Source organism: Humulus lupulus, chromosome 7, assembly GCF_963169125.1.
Source record: "Humulus lupulus chromosome 7, drHumLupu1.1, whole genome shotgun sequence".
NCBI classification, from domain to species: domain Eukaryota; kingdom Viridiplantae; phylum Streptophyta; class Magnoliopsida; order Rosales; family Cannabaceae; genus Humulus; species Humulus lupulus.
Genome location: NC_084799.1, coordinates 133306301 through 133315979, shown reverse-complemented (window position 1 = coordinate 133315979; position 9679 = coordinate 133306301). Strand labels below are relative to the sequence as shown.

At 40.0% G+C, this 9679-nt stretch overlaps 1 non-coding gene across 1 annotated transcript; it reads left to right on the top strand.

The window, feature by feature from the left end:
• The first annotated feature begins 8142 nt into the window (after nt 1-8142).
• Nucleotides 8143-8249, top strand: LOC133792957 (small nucleolar RNA R71). The gene has a single exon (XR_009874416.1). It is a non-coding gene; the product is annotated as a small nucleolar RNA R71 (small nucleolar RNA).
• The last annotated feature ends 1430 nt before the right edge of the window (nt 8250-9679 follow it).

Here is a 9679-nt window from a genome sequence, read left to right as displayed (position 1 = left end):
TCGTGCATCACAAATATATCACCAATATATCACATATATTGCATTTATGTCCTCAACGACCTAAAATTACAAACATGCCCCTAATAACCAAACGGGGCCGTCATGCATATTTAATTCACCTAAACATGCATTTCTAATCACATACTCATCAAATTCACATGTAATAATATTAAATCACTTATTTCCCTCTAGGCACGCTAATCAAGGCCTTAATCCTTATTAGCAAATTTGGGACGCTACAACTATCCCCTCCTTACAGAAATTTCATCGTCGAAATTACCTGAACAACTCGGAATACCGCTCCCGCATCTGTGATTCAAGTTCCCACGTCGCCTCCTCAACCATGTTGTTCCTCCGTAGCACTTTCCCCAAGGCGATGCTCTTGCTCCACAAGACTTTATCCTTCCGATCGAGAATCTGAATTGGCTTCTACTCGTAAGACAAATCCTGATCCAGCTCCAAATTCTCATAGCTTAGAACATGTGTCGAATCAGACACATACTTCCGGAGCATGGACACATGAAACACATCATGAACCCCTGATAAGGCTGAGGCATCGCCAATCTGTAAGCTACCTCTCTAACCCACTCCAGAATCTGAAAGGGGCCCACAAATCTAGGGCTCAGCTTGCCCCGAACATCAAATCGTTTCACACCCCTCAAAGGTGAAACCCTAAGAAACACATGGTCACCAACCTGAAATTCCACGCTTCTGCGTTTCAGGGATGAGTAACTCTTCTGGCGACTCTGGGAAGCGAGCATTCGCGCTCTAATCTTCTCAATCACCTCATTGGTCTTCTGAACCATCTCAGGACCCAAATAACTTCTCTCACCCGTCTCGTCCCAATGGATAGGTGATCTACACTTCCTTCCATAAAGCATCTCAAACGGAGCCACTCCGATAGTAGCTTGATAACTGTTGTTGTACGAGAATTCAATCAAAGGGAGATACTTAATCCAAGATCCCCCAAAATCTAACACACAGGCTCGTAGCATGTCCTCCAATATCTGAATCGTCCTCTCAGACTGTCCATCTGTCTTAGGATGATAAGTGGTACTAAACCGTAACTGCGTGCCCATAGCCCTTTGCAGACTCTCCCAAAACTTGGAGGTGAAGGTGGGGTCCCTGTCGAATACTATCGACCTCGGAGCCCCATGAAGTCAAACAATTTCCTTCACATATAACTTGGCATACTGCTCCACAGTATAAGTCATCCTGACAGGTAAAAAGTGGGCGGACTTGGTATACCTATCCACAATCACCCACACCGAGTCATGCTAACCCACGGTCTTCGGCAAACTAACCACAAAGTCCATGGTGATATCTTCCCACTTCCATTCTGGAATCCCCAGAGGCTGCAGCGATCCTGCTGGCCTCTAATGTTCAGCCTTGACCTGCTAACAAGTTAAGCACTTGGCCACATAATCTACCACATGGCCGACCATCAATACAAAGTTCTCAGATCTTAGTACATCTTCGTCATACCCAGATGTAAGGAATAGGGAGTTGTATGTGATTCATCTAAAATCTCCAGTCGGATATCAGAATCCATCGGAACACAAATCCGACTCTTGTACTTCAGCAACCCCATCTCTGAAATAGAAAAGTCCTTAGCTACTCCGTCTAAGATGTTCTCTCTGTGACCTCTCAATTGGGAATCCTTCCCCTAGGCCTCCTTGATCCTCTCGAGGAGTGTAGACTGAAGAATGATGTTGGCTAACCGGCCAACCACCAACTCAATACCCGCTCGTGCAATCTCCTCAGCTAGCTTATCGGATATCTGTCCCGAACTTAACAACTGTCCTGGGCCTTTCCGACTCAATAGTGAGTCCAGCTGAGAGTTTTTATTTTCCTTCTTTCTCTGAGTTCTAGTAACCCTTCAAAACTACTCAGCTTATCTAGCCCATGTACATCCTTACCAAAAGACCCATTTGCCCGTCTTTCCAATAAGACTCCCACACTATCCTCAAGGGCAATTCCGTCCTTTTCCTTATTCCGCTAACTCCTCAGGCGAACCTACATACCCCCATTTAATCCCGACATATCTCAATCATTACTAGATTACTACCTGCTATCCAATAATTCCCGAACACATTATAATATCCCCGAAATACCCCTAAGCTCCTCCCGAGCCGGATATTTGACCCCGTTGTGACTTTCTAGCTAAATTTCTCCCTAGGAATGTCTCGGTTCGTGCATCACAAATATATCACAAAGATCACATATATTGCATTTATGCCCTCAACGGCCTAAAATTACAAACATGCCCCTAATAACCAAACGGGGCCCGCATGCATATTTAATTCACCTAAACATGCATTTCTAATCACATACTCATCAAATTCACATGTAATAATATTAAATCACTTATTGCCCTCCAGGCACGCTAATCAAGGCCCTAAGCCTTATTAGCAAATTTGGGACGCTACACATATTCACCTCCAAGTTTTGGGGTGGTTTACAGAAGGATATGGGGACTCAGCTGAAGTTCAGTATGACCTTTCATCCTCGGACTAATCGACAGTCTGAGAGAACAATTTAGGTATTGGAAGACATGCTCAGGCCGTGTGTGATAAACTTTGAGGAGTTTTGGAGTAAGTATCTCCCATTGATTGTTTTTTCATACAACAATAGTTATCAATCAATGATTGGAGTAGATCCATACGAGATGTTATATGGAAGGAGAAGTAGATCGCCCATTCATTGGGGTGAGATGGGTGAGAGGAAGTATTTGGGACCGGAGACGGTTCAGAGGACTAGTGAGGCTATCGAGAAGATCTGAGCTCGAATGCTCGCTTCATAGAGCAGACAGAAAAGCTACGCTAATCCTAAGCATAAGGACGTGGAGTTCCAGATAGGGGACCATGTATTTTTGCATGTCTCACTACTATGAAAGGTGAGAAGGTTTGAGAGAAAGGGCAAGCTGAGCCCTAGATTCATAGGACCTTTCGAGATGTTGGAGGGGATCGGGCTAGTGGCCTACAGGTTGGCACTGCCACTGTCTTTATCGGGAGATCACAACGTATTCCACATTTCTATGCTTTGGAAGTACGTTTTGGATATGACTCATGTTTTGAAGTATGTGGATTTTGAGTTGCAGACAGATTTGTCATATGAGGAGCAACCGATTCATGTCCTAGATAGGAAAGACAAGTTTCTTTAGAACAAGACAATTCCTCTAGTCAAACTATTATGGAGGAACAACAAGATTGAGGAAGCAACTTGGGAGCATGAGCCAACAATGCGGGATCAGTATACCGAGTTATTTAGGTAAATTTCGAAGACGAAATTCTCAATAGGAGGGGATAGTTGTAATGACCTAAAATCGCTAATAAGGCTTAGGGCCTTGATCAGTGTGCCAGGAGGGCATAATTGGTTTATGTGTATGTTTAATTGGTTAAATACGTGGCATGCAAGATTAATATGATTATATGGATATATTTTATGCATGTTTACGAGTATTAGATATGTATGTGGGCCCTTTATAGCTTATAAGGGAATATTTGTAATTTTGGTCCGTTGAGGGCATAAATGTGATATTGTGTGATTTATGATTGAGACCAAATTATTATGTGGATATATTTGCAGCATACGGCTCAAGATGGTCCTAGTGAGCGGATTAGCAAAATAGTCACAGTGGGGTTAAATACCTAGCTCGGCGGGAGCCTAGGGTACTTTTGGTAATTTATAGAATATTTTGGGATATAATAGATATTGAATAGGTATTTGGTAATTAATTGGACGACGGGATAAATTGGTAGATATTAGGAACATTTGAGGTATTAGCGGGAATTTGAAAAAGGACTGGTTTACCCTTAGAGCAATTAAATGGTTATGTAACTCTAGGGGGGAATTTTAGTCATTGTATTGGTTGAGGATGAGAACAACATAGGCCTAAAAGTGTTAAGAACTCACTAGATACAAAAGGAAGTCTCAAAAACTCTCACTTTGTTCCTTCTATACGATTCTCCCTATCTCTCTCTCTTACTCTTGAAGAAATCTTGATGAACTGAAGCTTTGAACCAGGGAGTATAGCTAGGAAACTTGGGAATTTATGCTCAAGGATTGAAGGATTGAAGCTGAGGGTTTAGCAGCCAATTGAGGTAAGAATTTTGTCAAGTTTTAGTTAGAAATTCAGGTCATTTGATCAATTAGTCTAGGTTCTTGAGTAAAGATTAATTGGTGCTTTGGGATGATAAATTTATAAGGATTTTGGGTGTTATTATTTCTTGAAATATATGGTTAGGAGTCCTGGACTCGCACTTGGAATTTGGTTTAAGGTTAAGTTGAATTGTTGAGGATTTTGGCTGGGAAGGATGAGGAGAGAACCCAGAAATTTGTGGTTCGTAGGGGCGCGCCGTGACCCAGCTTATGGGCATCGTGGCTCGCATGCCCAGAACCCTGGGCGGGCTCTCTGTCTTGAAGGCACATCGTGGCCCTAGGGGGGCAAGTCACGACCCGCTTCCCCTTGAGGCTTGGGGGTTGTGTCTCTAACTTGGGGGCGCACCGCGACCATTAGGGCTAGGTCGCGGCCCACCTAGGGGATTTTGGCTTAGGTTTGCTTATAGGATTAGTAAGGCTCGGGGGTTCGAACCCAAGCGCTCGAGACTATTTATACTACCCGGTTTAGTAGAAATCAAGGTCCTGGTGGCTAGCTAATGTTTCCTAAATATTTATATTGATTAGAAATTGATGATTACCCATTGCCACTGTGACTAGGTTTATCGCCAAGGCTCAGGACTGAGGCTCGTGCTCGGGACCATTTTGTATTCTTCGCTCGGAATTCGAGGTAGAATGGTTGTGAATGGGACTGAGATTCCCAATACCTGAGTATGAGTACTGTATGACTGAATGATCGATATGGTATATGAGAATTAACGACATAAGAGATCCGGGGTTGCTGACTTACTCATAGGACACGGGTCGGCCACTGTGAGCCGGGGTCAGCTAAATAAACAATGGACTCTGCCTAAGCGAGCCAGGGTTAGTTGAGTAAACAGAGGGTTCGGCCTAAGGGCGCCGACCCTGAGCATTTGTATATTGATTAAGATATATTTCTGAACATACATGTTTACTATTATTAGTTTAATGCCTATGATTTGTTAAACTTCTAGATGACTGTCTTATGATTGATTGATTGCTAATACTGATTATGTGTATGCGGTTATGGTTTTCTTGTCGGGCCTTGGCTCACGAGTGCTACATGGTGCAGGTAAGGGAAAGAGAAAGCTAGACCAAGCATGAGTTGGAGAGCTCTGGGGTGAGGTGTACATTTTTAGCTACTTGTCTGCCACAACCGAGGGATAGTAAAGGGACAAAGCCTTAAATTTTTATTTTCCATTAGAGTGGCCACTGGTTGTATAAAATTATAGAGAGTTGTAAATTGTCTTTTAAACCCAGTTTTTTTTTGGGATCCCATGTTGAAAACATCTATTTTAATGAAAATTAATCATTAATGATCAAAGTCTTTTAACCCTAACCTGATAGTTAACTTTAGGAACACATTATTGTTCAAACGACTTGATTAGCAAGTCTTGCATTGTTTTAAAATACATAGTGTAATTGTCCTTGTTATCCAGGGCGTTACAGAAATCGTCCATGAAATCTCCAAGAATTTCCCCACCATATCTGTAAAAATTGTTATTATGCTCCTTTGAAAAGTAGCTGCTGCATTACATAACTTGAAAGGCATCCTCCTAAAGGCAAAGGTCCAATATGGGAAAGTAATGCTTGTTTTATGCTGATCTTCACGTGCTACAGCAATCTGGTTGTAACTAGAATATCCATCCAAGAAGCAATAATAGTCCCTTCCAGCAAATCTATCAAGCTTTTGTTCCATGAAAGGAAGGTGAATATGGTCCTTCCGGGTGGTATTATTCAGCTTGCGATAATCCCTTAATATCCTCCACCTAGTCACTATTCTTGTAGGAATTAATTCATTGTCTTCATTCTGAACAACAATAATTCCTCTCTTCTTTGGAACACATTGAACCCAAAAGCTGTCTGAAATTAGATAAATTATATGAGTATCTAGCCATTTAATGATTTCTTTCTTCATAACTTCTTTCATAACTGGATTCAACCTTCTTTGCCTCACAATAGATCCCTTTTTTATCATCTTCTAGTAGAATTTTATGCATGCATAGAGGAGGACTAATCCCCCGAATATCAGCTATGGTCCACCCAATAGCTTTTTTGTGTTGCCTCAAAACATTTAGAAATTTTCCTTATTTTTCAACATTTAACCCCAGAAATTACTATAGGAAGTTCAGATGAAGGTCCCAAGAATGCATGCCTCAAGTGTGATGGTAAAGCTTTCAACTCTAACTCAAGTGGTTCTTCAATAGATGACTTTGGAACTTTAAAAGCTCGAGATGACAACTCCAAAGGCAAAAACCAAGTTCTTTTTTTCAAACCTTGAGAACTTGCTTCCAACCAAGCTAAGCATTCCTCGTCTTCTTCATCATTTTTCTCATACAACATAACTCTCTGTAAAGGATCGTCATTTTGGCTAATTTCCATGAGTTTGGTGGATAAAGAATCAACCACTGAGATGAGTGAACATTCTTCTCTTTAAGCTGGGTATCTCATGGACATAAACACATTAAAGGTGACCTTTTCGTTGTGAACTCTCATGGCAGGTTCCCCTTTTTTCACATTTATCAAAGTTCTCCCTGAAGCTAGGAAAGGCCTCCCTAGAATGATTGACACTTCCCTATCCGCGTCAAAATATCCTCAATCTTGCCATCAAGATGAGCAAGTGATCTTTCTGCCAGTTGCAAAGTTACTATAGTGGGCCTTCATCAATGCCTAATTGCTTGAAAACTGACACCAGCATCAAATTAATACTCGCCCCTAAGCCACATAAAGCTTTCCCACTATAAGAATTCCCAATGGTGGAAGGAATGGTAAAACAACTGGATATTTCATTTTAGGTGGTAGCTTATCTTGTAAAAATGCGTTGTACTCTTTAATCAAGGCCACAGTTTCAAACTCACCCATTCTTCTTTTCTTTGTAATGATATCTTTCATAAAGTTGGCATAACTAGGCATTTGCTGAAGTGCATCCACCAAAAGGAATATTAATGTGTAGCTGCCTCAAGACATCCAGAAACTTCTTAAATTTATTATCTTACTGTTTATTATGAAATGCCGAGGAAATGGAGGCTGCTGAAATTTTAAATTTTATGGGAAAATTTGTTGCAGGAATGATCCAGCTTCAAGCACTGAGACAACATTTTGTACACCAGAATCTTCTTGATTTCCTTAAACGCATGACTGAGTTTGGATTGAAGAGGGATTTTTTTATGCACACAACTCTTCTGCAAGGCTTCCAATTCCTTACACTACGCAAGGTGACTTCCTTACAAAGTTCTGTACCCACATTTCTTGGGTTCTCAGTGTCACTTGGAAAGCTACCTTGGGGTCTACTTTTTAACTCACTAGCGAGTTGCCCAACTTGGTACTCCAAGTTTCGCAAAGAAGTTGCTTGACTCTAAATTATGACATATGTTTTAACCATATAATCATCGATTTTTGACATGAATTCCTCATTGTGTTTTCAATAAATATTGAAGGGAGTTAGAAGATTGCCCTTTTTGTGGCCTTGGCTGAACATAACCAGGTGGATAAGTTGGCCTTGTAGGTGCATTGACATTATTAGAGGCAGCCCCTTGATTGCTCAATGAAAAGTTGGAGTGTTGCCTCCAGGCTAGATTATAGGAGTTTGAATTTACTCCCCTATTATTATTTTTCCCCATGTAACACACCGATGCCGAATTAGAAGGGAAATTCTCAAAAGTGTGAGTATCACCACAATAAACACAAGATATAATCTCCACTTGAGCCATGGGCTATGCTACAACTGAATCTACACCCATATTCATAGTTTTCAGCATGTTGGATATGGACGACACTTGAGCTACCAATGAGGTGATAACATCCAACTCATGAACACCCGGTACCCTTCTATTGCCTGAAGAAGCTCTATTTGTCGGCCATTGGTAGTTGTTGTCAGATATTCTTTCTAAAATCTCATAGGTCTCATTATAATGCTTGGCTAAAAGTGCTCCATTAGCTAATGCATCTGCTACTATCCATGTATGAGCATTGTAGAAAGTTTCCATTTGAATGCAATGCGATATACTATGGTGAGGTCATCTCCTTAATAACTCCTTAAACCGCTCCAATACCTCATAAAGAGATTCCTCATCCTGTTGTTGAAAAGAGGTAATCTCATTTCTAAGTTTGGCATTTTTAGTGGGAGGGAAGTATTTCAACTAGAACCTTTCAACTAGTTCTTGCCATGTGGTGACTGAATTCGAGGGCAGTGAGTTCAACCATGCTCTTGCCCTGTCCCTCGGTGAGGAGGGAAACAACTTCAATCTCAAGGAATCTTCGGTAACTCCAATTAACTTTAAAGAACCACTCACCTCTATGAATAGATGAAGATGAAGGTAAGGATCTTCTATACGGATACCACTAAACTGACCAACTATCTGAAGCATCTAAAACATTACTGGCTTCAATTCAAACTATAGTGCTTGGATGTCTAGTCTCACAATGCCCAGATTTAATTCATTGAGCAGGGAGATAGCGTACTGTCTAATAGCCCCATCCCTGTCATCGACCACAAATACTGCATTGTGAACCTCATTGGCAGCCATACCTCTTTGAACTTCTTGAGCTTGTACTAGTTGTCTAGTCTCCATCATCACTATCCCCTCTTGATTGGCTTGCTGTCTTCTCCTTTGTCTAAAAGTAGGTTTAATTTCTGGGTCAAGAGGGAGTAGCTCAGGGTCTTGATCCTCGCTCATAGATGATTAAACCTAAAAAATTGCAAGGATCCACAAAAATCAGAACTAAAACAAAAAATGAATTACAAAAATACTAAATTTAAAATAATTGATTTCTTTTTATCATTCACTGACAATGGCTCCAATAACTTGCTGTGTAAATTTAAGCAAATAAAATTGTGCACGTTTACATAGTCGACTACATGTAATATAATGATAAGTAAGATTTTCTCCACAAGGATTGATTATTTTAATAAATTATTCTAAACTTTAACTAATCCAATTCAAGAGCGAAAAATATAAAACCAATAAATTGTAAACACTTATTAAAAGGCAAAAATAAAATTCAAATCAATTAAACAACTAATAATTAAATTTAGAACTACAAAGTAATAATGTTATGATGGATAAATGAGCTAAAACCTGTAATCCCCCTATTATGCAAGACTAGAACTATTTCTGTGATAATGTTGCGAAATCAGATGCGAAAATCCTGGATATTTCTAAATTGCAAAACCCTTTTTCAAGTGCATTTATGCTAGCATGCTCCAAATGAAATTTACATATGTGTATGCTAAATTAACACAAAGAACAACCAATTGAACCATAACCCAATAAAATATGTATGGTGATTATATATGTCTATATAAACACAATTAAATAAAAAATTGAATTAATAACATGCCTCACTCAATTCCCAAGTCCATTAATCACAACAATTTTAAAGGTATTATTAACTCAATTTCTTACTAAAGTTCATCAAGCAATAGAAAGAGTATTCAATATAAACAATTAAGTGAAAAGCTTCAAATCCCATAGATTAAAAATAAAGTTCCAAGTCTTACATAATAGGATTCAAAGAAAGGTCCTAGCTACTCTAAAAT